Genomic DNA, 25,843 nt, shown 5'->3' with positions numbered 1-25,843 from the left:
AACAATCTACCCCATACCACATTAAGCACCCACTGCCCTGCCTGTGCAAAGACATGTTGGCCTCATCAGTCACCTCTGAACTGGAGAAGATTTAAGCCATCCTCAATCCAGAGAAGCTACCATGGTGGTGGCACGGTGATGCAACGGTAGAGTTGCTGCTTTGCAGCGCCAGGGACCCGGGTTTTATCCTGACTACGGATGCTCCTGATTGGCTGGTTCTACGAGAGTTTAGTTTAGTTTAGAGATACAGCGCGGAAACAGCCTATCTCTGTGCCGGTGCGGAATAGATTCCTGCGCATTAACACAATCCTACACATACTAGGGATAATTTACAGTTTTTATTAAGCCAATTAACCTCCAACCCTGTACGTCTTTGGAGTGTGGAAGGAAACCGAAGATCTCAGAGAAAACCCACGCAGGTCACGGGGAGAACGTACAAACTCCCCAAAGGGCCTGTTTCTGTGTTGTATCTCTAAACTAAACTAAACTACCAATAAAAAATTAAGGTTGTAAATGGCACATATGATAAAGTTATTTTTGGTTTATTTTGTGTGAAAACAATTGTTAAATGTTCAACATAGTTTGAAATTGTAATGTTGACACAATACTCATTTTCCACATGAACCCATTCCATGTACTCATTCCATGCTCTCAGTAGAACCAGCCAATCCAGTTTGACATTTTCAGTGCCAACAAGTCTTTACATGGCTTGATGTCAAATACTACCCGATTCCAACCCACTCAATTTCTCCATTAAAAATGGCTGTTATTGTTCAATAATTTGAAGACTATCGTATTAATGGCAAAACTCTTAAAATAGATTCCCACAACTTTCCAAAACATGGAATTACAAGGCTCCTCTAAGGGTAAACTGGCTCATTTTTCATTTATTTTTCATTCCTATCCCACACGGAAACTTCAAAAATACCTAAAAAAACAACTACACTTAATACAGTGGTAAATTCAACAGTAAAAGAATGCAATGGTATGGAATAATATCTCTTCTCATCATCTCTTCACCATACTACTGAAATGATTTGGGATTGATTCCTATGACAAAAAGCAGCACACCCACTGGTGAATCAGTGGTTCTGCTAACAGCAATCAGCATTTAAACCAAAGCCTTATTTGTCCAGAATACTGAAGGGCTGATGCGAGAGTTGAGGTTTTCATAATTCTGAAGCAATTTTCTTTTCCCCCAGATATTAGAAAAAGTTTTCATTTCGGCAAGATCTAAATTAGGGGTATGAATAATAAAACAATGTGAATAAATTAAGTCAGGGTTAGAGAGAGCAATTTGTTATAAGTAGGTGAGACATATAAAATTTAAGGGGAAGCTAAATATGAACACAAGAGAGAAAGAAGCAAGAGAACAGAAAATCCTCTTTCCAAATTCATCAAAAATATTTTTCCAGGCAGCAACATGACCGCTGCACCACCGTCCCACCTCTTCTTTCTTTAGAGAAAGAATAGTTAAGAGCATTTGTTAAAATCCACCGAACCTTAGTTAGGTCACGGTAGACTATTGTGTATAGTTCTAATCGCCATGTTATTAGAAGGATATGGAAACACTGAACATGTCACACAGAAGCACTGGAGAGGTCGCACAGAGAAATAAGGATGATAGATGTGAATTTGCAAGTTGGGGAACTGGTAGAAACAGACATGATAGAAACATTTAAGAGGTATTTAGGCAGACACGTGAACAGGCATGGAATAGAGATCAGGGCCACATGCAGGCAGATGGTATTACTTTTGGTGAGCATTATGATTGTCGCAGACATGTTGGGCTGAAGTGCATCATGTTCCTGTGCTGTACCATTCTATTATACCAGAAGGGTGACCTAATTGAGAGCTTCAAAAACTCCGGGCGTGAAAAAGTAGACCGAGAAGGATTGTTTTCACTTGTAAATTGAATCCATCTATGTACAATATTCACCAAGAGTCCAGCTGGATAAAGAATATTCTTCTGACTATGCCACATGTTGTGAGAATGTGGAACTTACTATCATAGAACAAGGTTGCGATGAACTGTATAGATGCCTTGAAGGGGAGATTGGAAAAAGCATGTGAAGAAGGGGATATAGAGGGTTATACTGACAGTATCTGAGGAATGGCAAAAGAAAGCTCTGGTGGAGCATAACCGATGGTGTAAACTGTGTATTCTATGTAATATCATGAAGATACTACACAGTTGAGCTCCTCAAATAAAAAGATGTCTTGAAATTCCCCTTCCAGCTGCTGCTGTTTCTATAACATAGTTGATCTATAATCAATTAAAGAATGCTTGTGGAGCAAGGCTGAAATAAATGGGGCATCCAAATGACAAAATATCAATATTACTGTGAATATCAGCTATTAAGACAACAAAAATCCTGTTAACTTTGCAATAACCTCTTGCATACTGGCATTGATTATAGAAATTTAATCTCCTAACAAGATTGTCCGTATTTATACAGAGACGGCGATGTTCAAGATAAATCAAAATTGAAAGACCAACCTTTTGAAAGTAATAAAACTATTAAAATGTGTATTTATATAACATTTAATGAATGCAATATAACCACTGAAACAAATCCCATAAAGACAAATATAGGGGATGACCACTTGACCCATTACACTTGCATTAGCTTCTCAAAAGAAGTAACCAGACCAGAATAGAAACACTTGCAAGGGCAAATATTTACCTCAGAACGTAGAACAGTAAAACACAGGGACAGGTCTTTCGGCCCACAATGTCTATGCTGAATATGAGACCAACTCTTATCTGCCCACAAATAATCCATATCCCTCTAAATCCATGTATATATCCAAAAGTCACTTCAATGCCTCTATCGTATCTGCCTCTACTACCCCAGCAGTGTGTTCCAGGCACACACCACCCTCTATGCAAAGAAAACTTGCCCCGCACAACTCCTTTAAACTCACCTTAAAGATATGCCTTCTAGTATTCAATATTTCTATTCTGGGATAAACGTTCTGACTGTCTACCCTATCTATCCCACTCATAGTTTTATATCCTTTTATCAGATCTCCCTACAACCTCTGGCGTTCCAGAGAAAATAATCCAAATCTGTCCAACCTCCCTTGTTGTTAATATGCTCTAATCCAGGAATCATTCTGCAAGACATACTCTGCACCCTTTCTAAAGCCTCCACTTGTATTGGGGCAACCATATTCTGGAATTAGCCTTCACCATGTTTTCGGGCAGTGATGTCAGGGATCATAATACACACTATAATTTAAAAAATGTCATTTTCATTTGACAGTTACATCCGGTTACTGCCTCTCCTGCCAGTGGAAACCTTCTGTGTGTTGAAATTGCTGAAGAAAACACTTTCAGTTCAATTAGATCTTCTCTTAATCTTCTTCATTTCTCCAAGTATCTTAAGTCCCTCAACTCCAATATTTTTTAATGTTATCTGTACAAAACATATTTTGAAATATAAGACATGCTATTCGTAAAAATATCTCAATCCCCAGAAGAAATTTGATAATGAGTCATCTGAAGTACAAACTGAAAATGGAACACACGACATGGAAAGAGATGGCAGATGGCAGTCTCACAGCTCACAATTCCAAAAAAGTTAGCCAAGCTTTTCATTTTGTTTTTGACATTTTATTTTACAAGATGTGAAAGCCTCCCTTATTCCAATTACAACATTTAAGATATTGTTTTATTTCCAGCCATGGGTCCTCTGCATCATGTACTTAATAACTTGAAATAATTAAAAGACCTCTCTCACTTTCAAAAGAGAAGATATTTCACAATGTATTCAGAAAATTGACAAATATAAATGACTTGTGAATCCTATTAACAATTCTATGTCTACTGTTTTAAAATAGATTTTATTTGAAACGTTAAAACAAACTGGTGTCAATTTCATCCATAACCAACACAGGATCCTTTTAAGACTATTAAAAATAATAATAAAGAGTTGCATCCATATGCTCAGATATTTATAGGATTGGGGCAGAGTAGGGGTACCTATGACAACTGCATCAGGTGTAGCTCAATAGGTTTGCCCTTTCACCACTGCATCAGTAAGTTATTGCCTCTGGTCTTATTCTAGATAACATCAATATAAACACTTCAGCTGTACTGATGGGCACAGTAGTATCAGAGGCATGTCTTTCATTACACAGAAACCAACTCCAAGACCAATGTCAATCCTTTACTCATTTCCTAGTCTTTTCTGTTTGTTAGATCTTTCTGTGCACATATAGACTAAGCAAAACAAAGTGGTGAAGATGTTGTATGTTATGCTTGTCTTCATCAGGTGAGATACTGACTACAAGAGATGGCACGGTAGCGCAGCGGTAGAGTTGCTGCCTTACAGCACTTGCAGTGCCAGAGACCCGGGTTCAATCCCTACTACGGGTGCTGATGGTACGGAGTTTGTACTTTATCCCTCTGAGGAGTTTCTCCGAGATCTTCGGTTTCCTCCCACACTCCAAAGACGTACAGGTTTGTAGGTTAATTGGCTGGTATAAGTGTAAATTGCCCCTAGTGTGTGTGTAGGATAGTGTTAATGTGCTGGATCACTGGTTGGTGCGGACTCAATGGACCGAAGGGCCTGGTTCCTCACTGTATCTCTAAACTAAACTAAAGAGTTGGGACATCCAGTTACAGCTGTATAGGACATTAGAGAGACCACACATGGGGCATTGCGTGCAGTTCTGGTCAATATACCATAGGGAGGATGTGATTAATCTAGAAATAGAGCAGAAATGACTGGCAGAAATGATTGATTAGCAGGACCAGATGGCTTGAGTAATGCGGAGAGACTCTCAAGTAAGTCTCTTGAGTAAGTACTTCAAAGTGCTGATATAACAGTCCCCTATAGTTTATTTAAGAATGGGCCACATCTTATTTATGCACACGGTGTGGCCATAGATTAAAATCATTGAGCATTCAATTATAGCTTTAGTAGACTCTAATAAGACGAGTGACAAGATAGGATCCTGACTGCAGTGTTGAGGGTGCGAATGAACGCCCACCAATCTTTTTGTTCCTCTTATATCAACATTGGGTATTGATGCATGGAGTTGCCAAGTCTAGTGGGCTGTGTTTCTGGAGGTTTTTCGCTTCCGAGCCTTCCCTGAAGGATTCTGACTATCATTTTCTTGGACACCTGATTTGAACAGGCGTGCAGCCTGGTGCAGCACCCACTTCCTGGTTCAGCCGCGCCGGGGGAGGTGCGTGCTGACTCATGTGTGAGTGACGGGCGGAGCGACCAACCGGAGCGCAGCGTTGCGTCGGCTGGCCCCGCCCCCCGCACCAACGGCCGCTGCCCGGCGGTTGCGATGACGGCAGCGCAGAGGCCCAAAAAGCTTCGGGCGGCCGGTATTCAGCCGCCTGTTCTCCGCCGCCGCCGCACAGAGATAACGCCGAACCCGCCGTGCCCGCGCACCGGCTCCGAAGCTTGCGGGTGCAAAGGTAAATCAAATCGTTTCGTTATTTGCACGTACCTGAGCGCGAATAGGTGGCGTCCGCTCGCCGCGTACTTGGTCACAAGTGGCCCGCCGTAGCAGCGGGTCGATGTCACCCGAAGGCACGCTGAGCATGCGCGGAGACGGCACTGAGCGCGGTCACGTGATCCCGCCAATGTGACCCGGAGCACGTGCTCCTGGTGCCTGGGGTTCCATGTCAAGAGGGGCAGAGGAATGATGGGCGTTCATTCACACCCTGAACGCTGCAGTCACGATCCTATCCTGTCCTGTCACTCACCTGGCTTATTGGCGTCTGCTGGAGCTACAATTGAACGCTCGATGATTTTAATCTGGCCACACCCTCTACATAAGTAACATGTGGGCCATTTATTAAACTATGGAAACTCAAGTTATCTCAGCACTTTGACATGTGGCATGCCCAGCAGAATTCTAGCTGTGCTCATCTGCTTTCACCAGCGTGCACTGTCCAAATCATATTTGCACTTAAATAAAGCAAATGCAAGAAAATGATAGTCAGAGCCCTTCAGGGAAGGTTCGAAAGCGATAAACCTCCAGGAACAGACAAGCAGAGTTGGCAACTCCATGCATCAATAACCAATTAAAAATATTACATTTTTTTAGTTTAATTTGCTCCAATATTGTTCAGACCCCCAATGACATTGCAGCTTAATTAGTAACGTGTATGATGTCCTGCACTAGCTGCCCCCTTTTTGTTTCAGCGCTGATGAAGCACTTAGAGTTATAATTGTCCCTAACCCTGCACTTCCAAGGAACAATCCACTTCCCTTTCCCCAAAGTGTTCAGTTTTCTCTTTTCTGGTTCTGGTTGATTACTGCGCAAACACCTCATAAGTGGTTATCTCGCGCAGGTCTTTTGACTAATTTGCAGATCACGTTAATTCTTACTAGAGAGTATTCTGAGGAATAGGTTATACCGGCATTTGGATGGGCAAGGGCTGATTAGGGATAGTCAGCATGGTTTTGTGACCTAAAGGGGCGATGAGGGCAGAGCTGTAAATGTTGTATACATGGATTTCAGTAAGGCATTCGACAAGGTCTCGTATGGTAGGCATGGGATCCAAGGAGAGATAGCTGAGGGTGACGGTGGAAGGTTGCTTCTCAGACTGGAGGCCTGTGACAAGTGGTGTGCCTCAGGGTTCGGTAATGGGCCCGTTACTGTTTGTCATCTATATCAATGATTTGGATGAGAACATACAGGGCAAGTTTAGTAGGTTTAGCAGGTTTGTTGATGATACAAAAGTGAGCGGTTTTGAAAATAGTGAAGATGGTTGTGAAAGATTACAGCAGGATCTAGATCGATTGGCCAGGTGGGCTGAGGAATGGTTGATGGAATTTAATACAGAGAAGTGTGAGGTGTTGCATTTTGGGATGTCTAACAAGGGCAGGACCCGCATAATAAATGGTAGACCACTGAGGATTGTTGGAGTGCAGAGCGATCTAGGAGTGCAGCTGTATGGTTCCTTGAAGGTCGAGTTGCAGGTAGATAAGGTGGTCAAAAAAGGCTTTTAGCATATTGGCCTTCATCAGTCAGAGTATTGAGTATAGAAATTGGGAGGTCATGTTGCAGTTGTATAAGACGTTGGTGAGAATGCATTTATAATATTGTGTTCCGTTCTGGGCACCATATTATAGGAAAGATATTGTCAAGCTTGAAAGGGTTCAGAAAAGATTTACGAGGATGTTGCCAGGACCAGAGGGAGTGAGCTGTAGGGAGAGGTTGAATAGGCTGGGTCTCTATTCCTTGGAGTGCAGGAGGATGAGGGGTGATCTTATAGAGGTGTACAAAATCATGAGAGGAATAGATCGGGTTGATGCACAGAGTCTCTTGCCCAGAGTAGGGGAATAGAGGACATAGGTTCAAGGTGAAGCGGAAAAGATTTAATTGGAATCCGAAGTATAACCTTTTCACACAAAGGGAGGTGGATGTATGGAACAAGCTGTGAGATGAGGTAGTTGAGACTGGGACTTTCCCAACGTTTAAGAAACAGTTAGACAGGTACATGGATAGGACAGGTTTGGGGAGATGTGGACCATGCGCAGGCAAGTGGGAATAGTGTAGCTGGGTGTGGGAAAGTTGGGCTGAAGTGCCTGTTTCCATACTGTATCACTCTATGACGCTTCACATTTTGTTCTTCTCATGTATTCTTTACTTCATTACAGATGGTTACTTTACCGCTGTGCTCTTTGGTGCCTCCTGACAGCAATTCTAGCTCACACAATGCTTGCATCATACATAGTAAATGTTTGATTTGACTAGGTTCGTCAACTTTTACCAAAGTCTACAGTGGCTTGGTGCTGAGGAAATGTTGTGCAGGGTGGTTTGAGAACCTCATGGCTGATGGATACAAACTATTCTTGAACATGGAGGTAACAGTTCTCATGCTCTGTACCTTCTTCCCCATGACAACAGTGGGCTCTGGGTTGTGTCAGTCAGTGATGATATCAGCTGCCTTCTTGAGGCAGCATTTCCCTGTAGATCCCTTCAGTAGTGGGGAGGTCAGTATCCCTAATGGACCAGGGAATATCTATCACTGTTGTTCTTCAGCAACAAATTTCCACGGTATCAGAACAGAAAGGTTGAAATTTCAAGAGAGCTTGAACCATAGTTTGAACAGACAGCCCCCACCCCCACCAAAAAAAAGGCCATTCCTACTCATCCTATCACAAATATTCCCTTTGTTCTTTAGATCCCTCATCCAACCTCCCCTACTGAAGGTAGACACAAAATGCTGGAGTAACTCAGCGGGTCAGGCAGCATCTCTGGAGAGAAGGAATGGGTGATGTTTCGGGTCGAGACCCTTCTTCAGACTGATGTCAGGGGAGAAAGACAAAGATAGAAAGTAGTCGGAGACAGGAAGACTAGTGAAGAACTGGGAAGGGGGAGGGGCAAGAAAGGAAAAGCAGGGACTATCTGAAGTTGGAGGTCAATGTTCATACCGCTGGGGTGTAAACTACCCAAGCAAAATATGAGGTGCTGTTCCTCCAATTTGCGCTGGGCCTCACTCTGACAATGGAGGAGGCCCAGGACAGAAAGGTCAGATTGGGAATAGGAGGGGGAGTTGAAGTGCTGAGCCACCGGGAGATCAGGTAGGTTAAGACGGACTGAGCGAAGGTGTTTAGCGAAACGATCGCCGAGCTTACCCTTGGTCTCGCCGATGTAGAGAAGTTGACACCTGGAACAGCGGATGCAGTAGATGAGGTTGGAGGAGGTAGCAGTGGTAGCAGTGACCAGTGGACCATGATAATGGATTGCATTTATGTCTTGTGCTGGGAAGTGGTGGTATCAATGGTTGGCATGTGGCCAGAGCTGGGGCCAAGATTGAGAAGAGTAGGGGTCAGGAACACATGGGCAGGGTTGTGATTTTATTTCCCCACTTGAAAAGTGACCTAGAAATGACCGAATGGAAGTCTTTGAAAGGATGCAAGGGTTGAAAAGCATCGATGCGGAGAGGATGTTAGTGCTTGTATGGAGAGATCCAAACTTATGACTACAAATAGAAAACATGAAGCGGGTAAGAACCAGGAACAGGAGGAATCCCCTCAGCCCTTTGAGCATGTTCTCCTTTCAGTGAGACTGATGCTCTGCTGCATTTTCACTTTGGTACCCAATCTCCATAGTAGAGACTCATCAAAAAATACAGCACAAAAACAAGGCCTTCAACCTACCAAGTCCTCACTAGCCATGGGTTTACAATAATCCTACATGAAACCCATTTTATCTTATTGTCCCCACGTTTTCATCACTCCCCAGATTCTACCGCACCTACAGTGCCCTCCATAATGTTTGGGACAAAGACCCATCATTTATTTATTTGCCTCTGTACTCCACAATTTGAGATTTGTAATAGAAAAAAATCGCATGTGGTTAAATTGCACATTGTCAGTTTTTAATAAAGGCCATTTTTATACATTTTGGTTTCACCATGTAGAAATTACAGCAGTGTTTATACATAGTAACCCCATTTCAGGGCACCACAATGTTTGGGACACAGCAATGTCATGTAAATGAAAGTAGTCATATTTAGTATTTTGTTGCATATCTTTTGTTTGCAATGACTGCTTGAAGTCTGTGATTCATGGACATCACCATTTGTTGGCTGTCTTCTCTGGTGATGCTCTGCCAGGTCTGTATTGCAGCCATCTTGAGCTTTTGCTTGTTTTGGGTGCTCGTCCCCTTCAATTTTCTCTTCAGTATATAAAATTGCTCAATTGGGTTCAGTAAGAAAATAACTGTAGATGCTGGTACAAATCGAAGGTATTTATTCACAAAATGCTGGAGTAACTCAGCAGGTTAGGCAGCATCTCAGGAGAGAAGGAATGGGTGACGTTTCGGGTCGAGACCCTTCTTCAGTCTGAAGAAGGGTCTCGACCCGAAACGTCACCCATTCCTTCTCTCCTGAGATGCTGCCTGACCTGCTGAGTTACTCCAGCATTTTGTGAATAAATACCCTCAATTGGGTTCAAATCGGGTGATTGATTTGGCCACTCAAGAATTGACCATTTTTTAGCTTTGAAAAACTCCTTTGTTGCTTCAGCAGTTTGTTTGGGATCATTGAACCGCTGGCCAATGAGTTGTGAGGCATTTGTTTGAACTTGAGCAGATAGGATGTGTCTATACACTTCAGAATTCATTATGCTACTACCATCAGTACTTGTATCATCAATGAAGATAAGTGAGCCAGTACCTTCAGCAGCCATACATGCCCAGGCCATAACACCCCGACCACCGTGTTTCACAGATGAGGTGGTATGCTTTGGATCTTGGGCAGTTCCTTCTCTCCTCCATACTTTGCTCTTGCCATCACTGATATGTTAATCTTCGTCTCATCTGTCCACAAGACCTTTTTCCAGAACTGCGGTTCCTCTTTTAAGTACTTGGCAAACTGTAATCTGGCCATCCTATTTTTGCGACTAACCAGTGGTATGCATCTTGCTGTGTAGCCTCTGTATTACTGTTCATGAAGTCTTATCCGGACAGTGGTCATTGACAAATCCACACCTGACTCCTGAAGAGTGTTTCTGATCCGTCGGACAGGTGTTTGGGGATTTTTCTTTAGTATAGAGAGAATTCTTCTGTCATCAGCTGTGGAGGTCTTCCTTGGCCTGCCAGTCCCTTTGCAATTAGTAAGCTCACCAGTGCTCCCTTTCTTCTTAATGATGTTCCAAACAGTTGATTTTGTTAAGCCTCGTGTTGATAAACAGCAATAAAAGTTTCCAAAGGTGATGGAAAGACTGGAGGAAAGACTAGGTGCTGAGAGCTCTCTTATACCTGCATTAAGGAGGCAATTAAACGCACCTGAGCAATTACAAACGCCTGTGAAGCCATGTGTCCCAAACATTATTGTGCCCTGAAATGAGGGGGGGACTATGTATAAATGCAGCTGTAATTTCTATACGGTGAAATCAAAATGGATAAAAATTGCCTTTAATAAAATCTGACAATGTGCACTTAAGCACATTTGACCATTTGACCAGGAAAAACTTTTTCAGTCAGAGAGTTGTAAATCTGTGGAATTCACTGCCTCAGAAGGCAGTGGAGGCCAATTCTCTGAATGCATTCAAGAGAAGAGAGAGCTAGATAGAGCTCTTAAGGATAGCGGAGTCAGGGGGTATGGGGAGAAGGCAGGAACGGGGTACTGATTGAGAATGATCAGCCATGATCACATTGAATGGTGGTGCTGGCTCGAAGGGCCGAATGGCCTCCTCCTGCACCTATTGTCTATTGTCATTGCTGCACCTGAATGTTTGCTTTCAGTGACTGGTAAACAAGGATCCCTTGATCTATCAGCCTTTTCCAATTGATCACTATTTAATTCATGTTCTTACCTTCTGTTTTTTCAGCCAAAGTGGATAACTTCACAAATTTATACACATTATATCATGCCTACTCACTGAACTTATCTAAATCGTCATACAGCCAATTTTGTGCATAGCAAGCTCCTACAAACAAATACCGCTTTACTGATGAAGAAACTCTGCCCAAGGGAATACAAAGGTATGGGGCATAGATAGGATGAAAGGTAAACATTTCCCCATGACGAAGATGTCTAAAATCAGAACCACAGGGTTAAGGTGCAATAGGAACAGAGGGGATCTGAAGAATATTTTCATGTGAGGATGGGAGCAAATTGGAACACTCTGCCTGAGAAGGTGTTTTCGGCAGGAATTCTCACAGCATTTAAAATGTATCTGGACAAGCACTTGAAGCATTAAGGCATAGAAGGCTCTGGACCAAATGGAGACAAATGGTATTAGTATAGATGAGTGCATGATGATCAATCAGCATGGGCGATAGGCTGAAGAGGCGTTTTCTGTGCTGTATGACTAGGGCTGTCACTTTATTTAACAGTAAACAGCTTGTTTACATTGTTTCTTAACCTTGCATATTTTAGAAAAAAAACAGGTCTACCCTGTGCTCTTCTAATGTAGCCTTTTCAGAACGATATAATTTGAATCAATCTGTGTCACATCCCCATACAGTGGCAGTACACACCTGTGGCACGAGATGCCCAAAGATGAAGATACGAGGATGGCAAGGTGGCGCTGCTGGTAGAGTTGCTGCCTCACAGCATCAGACCCTGGTTTGATCCTGACTTTGGGTGCTGTCTGTGTGCAGTTTGCACGTTCTCCCTGTGACCGCGTGGGTTTCCTTTGGGTGCTCCAGTTTCCTCCCACAACCCAAGGGTTGTAGGTAATCTGTAAAATTGCCCCCAGTGTGTGAGTGGATGAGAAAGTGGGACAATGAAGAACTAGAGTGAATGGGTGATTGATAGTCGGCATGGGCCGAAGGGTCTGTGTCTATGCTATATCTCCAAAAACCTAAAAGAGCTTCAAACAATATTTAACGTAACCTCCGCCTCCCTTGAGCTGGAAGACAAGTTTCACCTTGTATTAAACCCTGCTACTAGCTTTCAGCTGACTTATCATATCATATCATATCATATACATACAGCCGGAAACAGGCCTTTTCGGCCCTCCAAGTCCATGCCGCCCAGTGATCCCCGTACATTAACACTATCCTACACCCACTAGGGACAATTTTTACATTTACCCAGCCAATTAACCTACATACCTGTACGTCTTTGGAGTGTGGGAGGAAACCGAAGATCTCGGAGTAAACCCACGCAGGTCACGGGGAGAACGTACAAACTCCTTACAGTGCAGCACCCGTAGTCAGGATCGAACCTGAGTCTCCGGCGCTGCATTCCCTGTAAAGCAGCAACTCTACCGCTGCGCTACCGTGCCGCCCATATACTCGAACCTACAGCCTCTGCTCCCCAAAAAGGTCCTATTCTAATCCATCTTTAGTCCAAATTAGACCTAAAGATGGATTGGTCTTTCCACCTTTGCACTCTTTCCAAGTCTAAGGATTTCCAAGTCTTTCCCACATTGATCTGCAGCTGCCACAGTTTTGCCCTCAAGTGTGGGGAATGATACTGCCACAGGTTATGTTATTTCTTCACTGAACCTCTCTCTCTCTTTCTCTCCCTGCTAAGAACACATTTTAAAGCACAACAATGCATAAATCAGGTCCTACAGAGTAGAGCAATGAGGCCATTCATTGCCTCATGGATCGTTCCCCCGTAGAGTCCAGAGGCATTGTACCTGTGTTTCAAAACAAAGTGCAGAGGTTATATTTATCTGCAGCAGGATCTCTGCTGATAACAGTGACAAATTATATTACAATTGAAGGAGGCAAAAGTAGAGGAAACTCTCACGAGCAGCAGAAGAAGCTATTGTGCCTGGGGAAAGAGGAAGAACATTGGCTGGCATTGGGAGTGCAAGGAGGATGAGTGCAAGGATGCTGTAGGGTCAGCAGAATGGAGGTATCTCCGTCTGAGGCACCAGAAGAATGGGGGTACCTTTCCAACGCATGATGCCCGTGGGATTGGGAGATGCATCACTTTATTCTGTAGATGGTAATCACTGTGGCTACAGTGGAGGGGCATGTATATATAAGATGATGGGAAGAAACCTGAAGGTAAAGAAGGGAAAACAGTTGAGGCTCCAAGATGAGAAGCCATTTGGAGTTTGGCTTGGATCGTGATGATGGAGATGTGAAATTCTGGAATACGAGAAGTCAGTGGGTCACACCAATCTCCAACGAGTGGAAACTAATGAAAACGCAAAGAAAACAACTTTCCTATTATTCCCCAAAAAAATTACATTGTTTTCTTGACATTCAAAAAGATTTCAGTTAATTAGCTGGCAGCAAGATCTAGATAGTATTAAGGTGCAGGTTGGTACGTGACAAATAGCATTCATATTAATAAGTGCTAGCCAACAAATTCCCCTACTGGAGAGCATTTGAACACTCTCTACATTATAACGACTGTTTGTTACACAAGAGGGTGGGTACCTGGAACGCACTGCCATGGATGGTCCTGGATACAAGAATGGTGCTTTTGGATCTACACATGAATATGCAGGCGATGAGGGGATCTGGAGCACGTGCAGGCAGTAGGCATCACAGATATCATAGGTTGACGGGCCTGTTCCTGTTCTATGTTCTATGTTTAGGGGCAGCACAGAGGTAGAACTGCTGCCTTCCAGCACCAGAAACCTGGGTTAAATGCTGACTATGGGTTCTGTCTGTATGGAGTTTTTACATTCTCCCTGTGACCACACGGGTTTTCTCCGGGTGCTCCAGTTTCCTCCCACATCCCAAAGACGTGCAGGTCTGTAGGTTAACACAAAAAGCTGGAGGAACTCAATGGGTCAGACAGCATCTCTGGAGAAAAGGAATAAATGACATTTTGGGTGAGACCCTTCTTCAGTTGCAGTTCTTCAGGCTGAAGAAGGGTCTCGACCCAAAACGTTACCTTTTCCTTTTCCCCATAGATGCTGTCTGACCAGCTGGCTTACTCTGGCTTCGGTTTAAACTAGCATCTGCAGTTCCTTCCTACACAGGTTTGTAGGTTAATTGGCTTCGGTAAAACAAAATTGTAAATTGTCCCTAGTGTGTAGAATAGTGGTAGTGTAGGGGGTGATCGCTGGTTGGTACGGATTCCCCGCTGTATCTCTAAAGTCTAAGGTTTAACAGATTCTTCTAATATCAACATTGTGGTCAGTTCATAAATACTGCAGCTACAAGATCAGATGGGAGACAATGAGCTTTCTGCAAGGATGTCGGTGTTACAATGTGTGCGCTCTGAGCTTGCCTGGATGACTGCAACTCCAGCACCACTCAAGCTCAACACCATCCAGAACTCCAACAATACGTTCACTCCGTCCTCCGCACACACCATGACTGCAGTGTACACCCCACAAAATATGCTGTTTCTTAATCCCACCCACATTCCTGTGCCGGAACTACATTGTTGGTGCTTCATCATTGTCGAGCCTTGATCCTGGAATTCCCTCTCCAACAGTACTGTTGGAGCACCTTCACCTGAAGGACTACAACGAGTCAAGAAGGTAGCTTACTACCAGATGCCCATGAGCAACTTTACATGGGCAATATTTGCCCAGTGTTGCCCACATTCCACCCTCCAAATTCGAAACAAAATTTTCGCATTGACAGCTTTTAAACATCAAAGCAATGTTCTGTCCTTGGGATCAGGTTGTTAAATTGACTGAGGAAGATACACACAATCTCCCAAATGTTCTAGGGGCCGGAGAACCTAGGGTGATGGAGGAACTGAAGGAAATCCACATTAGGCAGGAAATAGTTTTGGGTAGACTGATGGGACTGAAGGCTGATAAATCCCCAGGGCCTGGTGGTCTGCATCCCAGGGTACTTAAGGAGGTGGCTCTAGAAATAGTGGAAGCATTGGAGATCATTTTTCAATGTTCTATAGATTCAGGATCAGTTCCTGTGGATTGGAGGATAGCAAATGTTATCCCACTTTTTAAGAAAGGAGGGAGAGAGAAAACGGGTAATTATAGACCAGTTAGTCTGACATCAGTGGTGGGGAAGATGCTGGAGTCAATTATAAAAGACAAAATTGCTGAGCATTTCGATAGCAGTAACAGGATCATTCCGAGTCAGCATAGATTTACGAAGGGGAAATCATGCTTGACAAATCTACTGGAATCTTTTGAGGATGTAACTAGGAAAATTGACAGGGGAGAGTCAGTGGATGTGGTGTACCTCGACTTTCAGAAAGCCTTCGACAAGGTCCCACATAGGAGATTAGTGGGCAAAATTAGAGCACATGGTATTGGGGGTAGGGTACTGACATGGATAGAAAATTGGTTGACAGACAGAAAGCAAAGAGTGGGGATAAATGGGTCCCTTTCGGAATGGCAGGCAGTGACCAGTGGGGTACCGCAAGGTTCGGTGCTGGGACCCCAGCTATTTACGATATACATTAATGACTTAGATGAAGGGATTAAAAGTACCATTAGCAAATTTGCAGATGATACTAAGCTGGGGGGTAGTGTGAATTGTGAGGAAGATGCAATAAGGCTGCAGGGTGACTTGGACAGGTTGTGTGAGTGGGCGGATACATGGCAGATGCAGTTTAATGTAGATAAGTGTGAGGTTATTCACTTTGGAAGTAAGAATAGAAAGGCAGATTATTATCTGAATGGTGTCAAGTTAGGAAGAGGGGATGTTCAACGAGATCTGGGTGTCCTAGTGCATCAGTCACTGAAAGGAAGCATGCAGGTACAGCAGGCAGCGAAGAAAGCCAATGGAATGTTGGCCTTCATAACAAGAGGAGTTGAGTATAGGAGCAAAGAGGTCCTTCTACAGTTGTACCGGGCCCTGGTGTGACCGCACCTGGAGTACTGTGTGCAGTTTTGGTCTCCAAATTTGAGGAAGCATATTCTTGCTATTGAGGGCGTACAGCGTAGGTTCACTAGGTTAATTCCCGGAATGGCGGGACTGTCGTATGTTGAAAGGCTGGAGCAATTAGGCTTGTATACACTGGAATTTAGAAGGATGAGGGGGGATCTTATTGAAACATATAAGATAATTAGGGGATTGGACACATTAGAGGCAGAAAACATGTTTTTAATGTTGGGGGAGTCCAGAACAAGGGGCCACAGTTTAAGAATAAGGGGTAGGCCATTTAGAACGGAGATGAGGAAGAACTTTTTCAGTCAGAGAGTGGTGAAGGTGTGGAATTATCTGCCTCAGAAGGCAGTGGAGGCCAGTTCGTTGAATGCTTTCAAGAGAGAGCTGGATAGAGCTCTTAAGGATAGCGGAGTGAGGGGGTATGGGGAGAAGGCAGGAACGCGGTACTGATTGAGAATGATCAGCCATGATCGCATTGAATGGCGGTGCTAGCTCGAAGGGCAGAATGGCCTACTCCTGCACCTATTGTCTATTGACTCAGTACCTCTACAAAGAAATAGCAGAGTCCTTGAGTACCGTAGGTCAGGACTGGTTTTGAGCTGAGCCGCCCGCTATCCAATATTACAATGTAGTCCACATTGGAAAAAAAGGTTGCATTTCTCTCAATCAAGAGTTTCTCCAGCCCCTTTGATCCAGATTCCTCCATAGCTTCAAAAATAAACTTTAAATTCACTGGCAGTTCCTGAAAGAAAAGCAGAATTACATGAGTGAACAAATAATATTCAATATCTGCAAGTCCTGCTTCATAGTACACTGGGGGCTTCCCACTAATCCCCAATGGTCTCCACAGCACCCTCAGGATTTTCAATGATCACAAGTAGTTTTTTACATCTGTCACCTTTTTTTGCAGGAGCCTCATGGTGGATTCAATTTGCAATTCAAATCTGGGCGTCTCAGCTGAATACAGAACAATAATTCTGAAATGCCAATCTTTGCTATTAACCAAAAAATGTCCCTGGTGTGTCGGGAGTGCACCACGAAAGTGGGAAAATATAAAGCTAATGTGAATGGGTGATCGATAATCAGCGTGGATTGGTGGGCCGAAGGGCCTGTTTCCAAGCTACATCTCTAAAACAATATTTTGGTACTGTGGCAGGGAACCTGAAATTATTTTCCTGTGAAAAACCAAATATATTAGTCAGGTCTGAAATGGTTCATATCCATCTGCCTTAGCCTCTTTGTGTTAAGTAAGCAGATCAACAATTAATCCCATAGCACAAAGACAGAACAGAGTTTGTTACTAAGCATATCAGACGTAATTCCCATTAGATTGCTTGAGAATTTGGTGCTCATCATTTCAGACAGGGTCCCATGGAGGGCGTGCAGCGTAGGTTCACTAGGTTAATTCCCGGAATGGCGGGACTGTCGTATGTTGAAAGGCTGGAGCGATTGGGCTTGTATACACTGGAATTTAGAAGGATGAGGGGGGATCTTATTGAAACATATAAGATAATTAGGGGATTGGACACATTAGAGGCAGGAAACATGTTCCCAATGTTGGGGGAGTCCAGAACAAGGGGCCACAGTTTAAGAATAAGGGGTAGGCCATTTAGAACGGAGATGAGGAAGAACTTTTTCAGTCAGAGAGTGGTGAAGGTGTGGAATTCTCTGCCTCAGAAGGCAGTGGAGGCCAGTTCGTTGGATGCTTTCAAGAGAGAGCTGGATAGAGCTCTTAAGGATAGCGGAGTGAGGGGGTATGGGGAGAAGGCAGGAACGGGGTACTGATTGAGAGTGATCAGCCATGATCGCATTGAATGGCGGTGCTGGCTCGAAGGGCTGAATGGCCTACTCCTGCACCTATTGTCTATTGTCTATTGTCTATAGCAGAAGCGTCCACGTCGCAGGGCTGGAAACTGGAAGTGTCCTGAGCTAATTCTGCTACCATCATCATCTATCGTACAAGTGAACAATTTGGCTGTAGACTGGCTTACAAAGAGGATATCAGCAGGATGCTGACGGCATCAACTCAACACCTCTGGCCAAACACAAATGCAAATATTTCAGTCCTGTCCTGCGCATTCACATGCTGCATCTCCTGCTGATGCTGCTTAATTGTCCACAACATTCATAACAAGCAATGGCAGACTCTGATCTGTTGGTTACGAGATTTCTTTGCTCTTTTATGTATTGTTTAGTGTATATGTGCCGTCAATTCTCATTAGTCGAATACAGTTCATTACACCTTACATATGTTGGATTATGAATTGATATGTACCCTTTGGAATTAAAAAATGTTCACTTTGTAATTACAATTACAGAGACCTTTATAATAAACGCCCAAGGCTAAATACGTTTCAAATAAATTCATTGCTTTTAATTGTAAACATGATATATTTTGTTATTTATGTGAACATCAATTGTTTATACGTGTCTCTGAGCATTAAGAAGATTTTGCAGGAAAGCCTTCTGATATCACGGGGAGTCAGAAGTTCAACTTGGCAATCCCATCAGGTCCTGTGTTTCCATCTCACGAACTACTCACAGTGTATCCATAGAGTTGTGAATCTGTGGAATTCTCTGCCACAGAAGGCAGTGGAGGCCAATTCACTGGGTGTTTTCAAAAGAGTTAGATTTAGCTCAGGGCTAAGGGAAGCAAGGGATATGGGGAAAAAATCCGGAACGGGGTACTGATTTTGGATGATCAGCCATGAACATATTGAATGGCGTTGCTGGCTCAAAGGTCCGAATGGCCTCCTCCTGCAACTATTTTCTATGTTTCTACCACCTCGAGGATTAGCCATGTCAATGGCACTTTTAGTTTATTGAGAGCAAGTTGACGGCTCTCATAGCATGGTTGGGTTTACCCACAATGGAAATCCTTGTAATCACTCCAGCAACCATTCATTTTTCTGTCGAGTTTAGTCTTCATGGTTAATTTCCTCGGTCCTTCTGCAAACTTCAACCCATTTTGTAAAAGGTAGATTGCATTATCTCAAAGGACAAGGACAGAAGATGCCTCAGGAAATAATCCCAGGTAACCTCCACTCCTGCAGTCGTTCATTATTCTGTCTGTGATGTACCTTCACGATTGTTCCACTGCACTTAGACCTGCTGATTCTTGTGCTAGGACTGACAAAGCCCTTTGGATCTCTTGGTTACTTCCCATTCCCATACTAACTTTTCTGTCCTGGGCCTTCCCCATTGCCAGAGTGAGGCCACACGCGATCTGGAAGAACGGCTGGAGGAATATTCTGTTTAGGTGGCTTACAGCTCTACAGTATGAACTTTGAATTCTCTATTTTTAGGTAACCACAAATCTCTCCCCTCCCTTCTTGGTGAAATCATCGGACAAAGTCAGCATGGAGTGGGGAAATCATCGGACAAAGTCAGCATTGATTTATGAAAGGCAAATCATGCCTGACGAATCTTATAGAATTTTTCGAGGATGTAACTAGTAGAGTGGATAAGGGAGAACCAGTCGATGTGTTATATCTGGACTTTCAGAAGGCCTTCGACAAGGTCCCACATAGGAGATTGGGGTACAAACTTAAAGCACACGGTATTGGGGGTTCAGTGTTGAGGTGGATAGAGAATTGGTTGGCGGACAGGAAGCAAAGAGTAGGAATAAACGGGTCCTTTTCGGAATGGCAGGCAGTGACTAGTGGGGTACCGCAAGGCTCAGTGCTGGGACCCCAGTTATTTACAATATATATTAATGATTTAGACGAGGGAATTGAATGCAACATCTCTAAGTTTGCGGATGACACGAAGCAGGGTGGCAGTGTTAGCTGCGAGGAGGATGCTAGGAGGCTGCAGAGTGACTTGGATAGATTAGGAGAGTGGGCAAATGCATGGCAGATGCAATATAATGTGGATAAATGTGAGGTTATCCACTTTGGCGGCAAGAACAGGAAAGCAGAGTATTACCTGAATGGTGGCCAATTAGGAAAAGGGGAGATGCAACGTGACCTGGGTGTCATGGTGCACCAGTCATTGAAAGCAAGCGTGCAGGTGCAGCAGGCAGTGAAGAAAGCGAATGGTATGTTGGCATTCATAGCAAGAGGATTTGAGTATAGGAGCAGGGAGGTTCTGCTGCAGTTGTACAGGGCCTTGGTGAGACCACACCTGGAGTATTGTGTATAGTTTTGGTCTCCTAATCTGAGGAAAGGCATTCTAGCCTTAGAGGGAGTACAGAGAAGGTTCACCAGATTGATCCCTGGGATGGAAGGACTTTCATATGAAGAAAGACTGGATAGACTAGGCTTATACTCACTGGAATTTAGAAGACTGAGGGGGGATCTTATTGAAACATATAAAATTCTTAAGGGGTTGGAGAGGCTAGATGCGGGAAGATTGTTCCCGATGTTGGGGAAGTCCAGAACCAGGGGTCACAGCTTAAGGATAAGGGGGAAGTCTTTTAGGACCGAGATGAGAAAACATTTCTTCCCACAGAGAGTGGTGAGTCTGTGGAATTCTCTGCTACAGAAGGTAGTTGAGGCCAGTTCATTGGCTATATTTAAGAGGGAGTTAGATGTGGCCCTTGTGGCTCAAGGGATCAGGGGGTATGGAGAGAAGGCAGGTACGGGTTACTGAGCTGGATGATCAGCCATGATCATATTGAATGGCGGTGCAGGCTCGAAGGGCCAAATGGCCTACTCCTGCACCTATTTTCTATGTTTCTTGCCCCTTAAGGCCACCCCACCCCTCTTTGTCCCCTATGCCCCACTTGGACATTTTCTGCCCACCATCTCCCCTTCCACCTACATTCCATCCTTTAGCTTCACAATTCACAACTCTTTGATCCTTTCATCTCTGGCCTTTGTCCAACCATTTGCCTGTCACTCATCCCCCACACACCTGTATCAACCTATTAGCCGGCCAAGCTTTGTCCTGCCCCTCCTCTCTTCCAGCTTTCTACAATCCCCTGCAATCAGTCTGAAGAGGAGTTCCAACCAAAAACGTCATGTTCTCCAGAGATGCTGCCTGTCCCGCTGAGTTACCCCAGCACTGTTTTATGTACAGATGTGTTTTATGTATAGATGTTTGTTTTATGCACTGACTGCAATTAACCAATTGAAATATAATGCTAAATTAAAAATTGGTTTTGGAACAAAGTGTTGGTGACAGAATATAAATTGTCAGATTAACAAGTATGTTTATGCTGTGTTAAGATCCATTGCACAAAAATTTATGTGGGGTAGTGAATATTCCAAAATAACAAGTGTTAGATTCATGAAATTATGCAGGAAGGAACAGTAGATGCTGCTTTATACCGAAGATAGACACAAAAAGCTGGAGTAACTCAGCGGGACAGGCAGCATCTCTGGAGAGATGGAATGGGTGATGTTTTGGGTCGAGACCCTTCGACCTTAGCTGTGTTGAAGCTTCACTAATGTTGCTGGACCTTACCTGCACATAGTCATCTTGATGATCATCAATATACATCATCACCTGATCCAGAGGAGATGTTTGTATCGCCAAGAGGAAAGACAAAGGGAAAACAGCAAGCAACATCTGAAAGGTTGCATTGCAGAATTACAATCCTTAGCCAATCCTGCACCCGTGCAGAACTCGATTTCATTAACTTTACCACAAACTTCCATCCTGCCCTCAAATTTACTTGGATTATCTCTGACACCTCTTTCATGATCTCTCTGTCTCCATCAAAGGGGACTGACTATTGACTAATGTCCACTACAAACCCACTCATTCCAACAGTTATCTGGACTACAACACTCTCATCCTGCCTCTTGCAAAGTTGCTATCCCCTCCTCTCAATCTCTCCATATTCACCGCATCTACTCCTGAGACAAGGCTTTCCATTCTAGGACATACAGGATGTCCTCTTTCTTTAGTAAACATGTTTTTCCCCATACTCTCATAGATGGATTCCTCACCCGTCTCCTTGGTGTCCCATAGTTCTTCTCTCGCTCCTTCTCCGCCCAAAAATAAACAAGGATAGAGTTCCCCTGGTTCTTACCTTTCACCCACCGGTCTCCATTTCCAACACATCATTCTCTGACATTTCTGCCTCCTCCAATGCGATTCCACCACCAATCACATCTTCCAATCCCCACCCTTTTCTGCAACTCCTTGGTTCACTAATCCCCACCCTACCAAATCACCCTCTCCCCAGGTACTTTCCATTGCAACCATAGATGTAACACCTATCCAGTGCCGGATTAACCTAGTAGCAAAAGGAGCATTTGATATGGGCCCCGCATTTTGAGGGCCCCGCACTAAATGCTTCCTCAGACGGAAGATTTTTTTTAAAACTAAAATATTTGATTTCTGAGTATTGTTTTGTACAAGCCAACCTTATTCTTCCCTCCCCACCCTCCCCCCAGCTCCACGACAGTCCTGACTGAGATTAAACGGCCCCTGTAACGCATGGCTCAGTTTGGGCATGGCGATCTGCGGGCGCGTCTTGGTCTCCAGCACTGTGCGGGCCGCTCTGTCACACCGGTCGCACCGCACTCTGTCCCGGCTCAGTGATGCTTCCGGTCCGGCCAGCTCTGGCTTCTCCTGCGGACACTCCGCCTCTTATACAATACAATACAATATATCTTTATTGTCATTGTACAGGGGTACAACGAGATTGGGAATGCGCCTCCCATACGACGCAATAATTTAATTAGCTAGTCAGTATTAATTTAAACAACAACAACCCAACGAAACAGATTGTAACAGTTTTCAGACAGAATAAAGTGCAAGTAGATCTGTGCCGGTTCACTGTGTGATGTGACCATCCGGCTCAGCAGGACCGGCTCATAGCAGCTATGGCCCTGGGGATGAAGCTGTTCCTGAGTCTGGAGGTGTGGGCGTAGAAGGCCTTGTATCGTCTGCCCGATGGAAGGAGTTCGAACAGACTGTTGCAGGGGTGTGAAGAGTCTTTGTGGATGCTGGTGGCTTTTCTGAGGCATCGTGTGTTGTAGATTCCCTCCAAGGCTGGTAGCTGTGTTCCGATGGTCCTCTGAGCTCTATGGACTACCCACTGAAGAGCTTTCCTTTCTGCCTCCATGCAGCTGAGGTACCACACAGGGATGCCATGTGTTAGGATGCTCTCTATAGTGCAGCGGTAGAATGTCGTCAGCAGCTGTTGGGGTAGACCAGACTTCTTCAGTGTTCTTAGGTAGAACAGTCGTTGCTGTGCCTTCTTGACCAACGCAGCAGTGTTATTGGGCTCCCAGGGCCCCCCTGACGAAGTCCCAGTCCACGCTGATCGGCTGCCCGGCCAGCTCCGACCCATTCAAACCCTCCATGGCTGCCTGCACCTCCTTGTAGCCTAGGTCTCATACTCCACCAGAGCGTAGCCCTTGAGGTAGCCAGTGTGCCGGTCCAGGTTGAGGTGCAGGTTCTTGATCTCACCGTACTCGGCAAACTTGTCGTGGATGTCCTCCTCGGTGGCTTCCTCGTGGACCCCGGTCACAAACAGGATCCACCCCTCTATCGAGCGTTGAAGGCCTGGCTCATCGCCGTCTTGCTCCATGGAGTCGCAGTCTTCTCGCAGCCTGGATCGAGCGCCTTCCTTGGAGCCAAATCCTCACCCCTTCCTCTTCTTCGCCTTCTCCTTCAGTTTGTGGATACTTTCATCCCCGCGTCATCCATGGCAAAGTCCTCGCCACCCGCCTCATGTAGGTCCAGCAGAAGATGGGTGTCACCCATTATTTCTCCCGAAATGTCACCCATTATTTCTCTCCGGAGATGCTGCCTGACCCGCTGAGATACTCCAGCATTTTGTCTACCTCCGGTAGGGGTGCCAACTATAGCATTCCCAAATAGGGGACAAGGTGACCTCACCCAGCCGGCGGCCACGTGCTCCCGCTCCACCAATGGCAGCCGCCCAGGCTGGGAGGTGGGTTGGTACGCAGCGTCCAGGCTACACTGTTCCAACCTCCGGAAGGTAGGCACAGATTTTAACTGGCATCTGCAGTTTTTTCCTACCTACACTGTCCGGGCCTACAGCGTCCGGGCCTACAGCGCCCCCGGGCCTAACACGGGACAAGGATGGTCCCATACAGGACAAGCCAATTGAGCCCACATATGTGATGTCCCGGCTAATATGGGACAGTTGGTAACCCTAACCTCCCTCCGGGTGCCGCCTAATGGAGGTTGCGTAGCAACCCGAGTCCTGGCCCGGGCTGCCGCCGTTGGTGGAGCGGGAGCACGTGACCGCTGGCTGGGTGAGGTCACGTGGGGCGCGGGGCGGTGACGTCACCTTGTCCCGTATTTGGGAATGAGGAAGTTTGCAACCCTAGCTACAGGCCCCGCACTAGCTTAATCCTGCCCTGCACCTGCCCTTATACCTCTTCTCTCACATCTATCACGGAACCCCAGCAATCCTTCCAGGTGAGACAGATGTTCACATGCATCTCCTTTAGCTTCATTTACTGCATCTGATATTCCCGATGTGGCATCTTATACTCCCGATGTGGCATCTTATACAACGGCAAGACCAAATGTAGACTCGGTAACTTTCACTGAACTTTTGCACTCGGTTCGCCAAGGCCTACTGGATCTACCATTTTAACTTCTCTTACCATCCCCATACGGACCTTTCTGTCCTGGGTCTCCTCTATGCCAGAGTGTAGCCACACACAAACTGAAGGAACAGCACTTCATATTCCGCTTGGGCAGCTTACAATCCAACAGTATGAACATTGAATTCTCCTATTTTTGGTAACTAACAAAACCACCCCTGCTCATCTCTTCCCAACTGGACTCACACTAATTTCTCCCATCCCATCTACATTCCTTCCTCTGGCTTCACAACTCGCAACTCTCTATCCTTGCCATGTTTTATCTTTTTATCTCTGGCCTTTGTTCAACCATCTATATTGAACTCCCCCTCACTATATCTAACTACCACTTGCCAGATTTTGTCCTGCCCCTCCTCCCTTCCAGCTCCCCCCCCCCCCCCCCCCCCCACCATCACCATAATCAATCTGAAGAAGGGTCCCGACACAAATCGTCACATCCGTGTTTTGAAGAAATGCTGCCGGACCCGCTGAGTTATGTCAGTACTTTGTATCTTTGTATACGTACGGAAACATGTAGCTAGGGTTGGAATTACTTTCTTACACTGTAATCATTTGTCAAAATTAATTTTAATAGCCATGTTGAAATGTGTGAGCTGAAGCAGAACAGAACCATTGTTGGTTCAACAAAGAAGTGGCGGCGCCTAACGGCTGCGGCTCGCTAGCAGTCTGTTCGTCTTTTTTCCTTTTTTTTTGTTGTGTGTCGGTGTTGGGATGGTTTTTGTATTTTTTTTTGGTTGTATGTGTGGGGGGTGGTGGTGTGGGTGGGAGGTGGCGGGGGGGGTGGGGGAAACTTTTATCTTCCTCACGGTGCGGGGTGCGGCTCGGTTGCGGGTCCTAACATCGCCCGGTGCGGCTCGACCGCTGGACTTTACATCGCCCGGTGCGGCTTGGCCGCTGGACTTAACAGTGCCCGGTGCGGCTCGGCCGCGGGACTTTACATCGCCCGGTGTGGATCGGCCGCGGGACTTTACATCGCTGGTGCGACTTGGCCGCTGGACTTAACAGTGCCCGGTGCAGCTCGGCCGCGGGACTTAACATCGCCCGGTGCGGCTCGGCTACGGGACTTTACATCGCTGGTGCGGCTC

At 45.1% G+C, this 25,843-nt stretch overlaps 1 protein-coding gene across 2 annotated transcripts in view; it reads right to left on the bottom strand.

The window, feature by feature from the left end:
- LOC144592740 (zinc finger protein 407-like) overlaps positions 1-25,843 on the bottom strand; it is a 479,939-nt gene that overhangs the window by 447,683 nt on the left and 6,413 nt on the right. The window contains exon 1 of one of the 2 annotated variants that reach the window (XM_078397677.1): positions 5,473-5,535. The exons of the other annotated variant lie outside the window; for it this stretch is intronic. The gene's annotated coding sequence lies outside the window, so the exon portion shown is untranslated. Of the gene's footprint in view, positions 1-5,472; positions 5,536-25,843 lie in introns of those variants that run through there. 2 annotated transcript variants of the gene reach the window in all.

Source organism: Rhinoraja longicauda, chromosome 4 (assembly GCF_053455715.1).
Source record: "Rhinoraja longicauda isolate Sanriku21f chromosome 4, sRhiLon1.1, whole genome shotgun sequence".
In the NCBI taxonomy this organism is placed as follows: domain Eukaryota; kingdom Metazoa; phylum Chordata; class Chondrichthyes; order Rajiformes; family Arhynchobatidae; genus Rhinoraja; species Rhinoraja longicauda.
The sequence above is the reverse complement of the archived record's forward strand: the minus strand, read 5'-3'. Positions and strand labels throughout refer to the sequence as shown.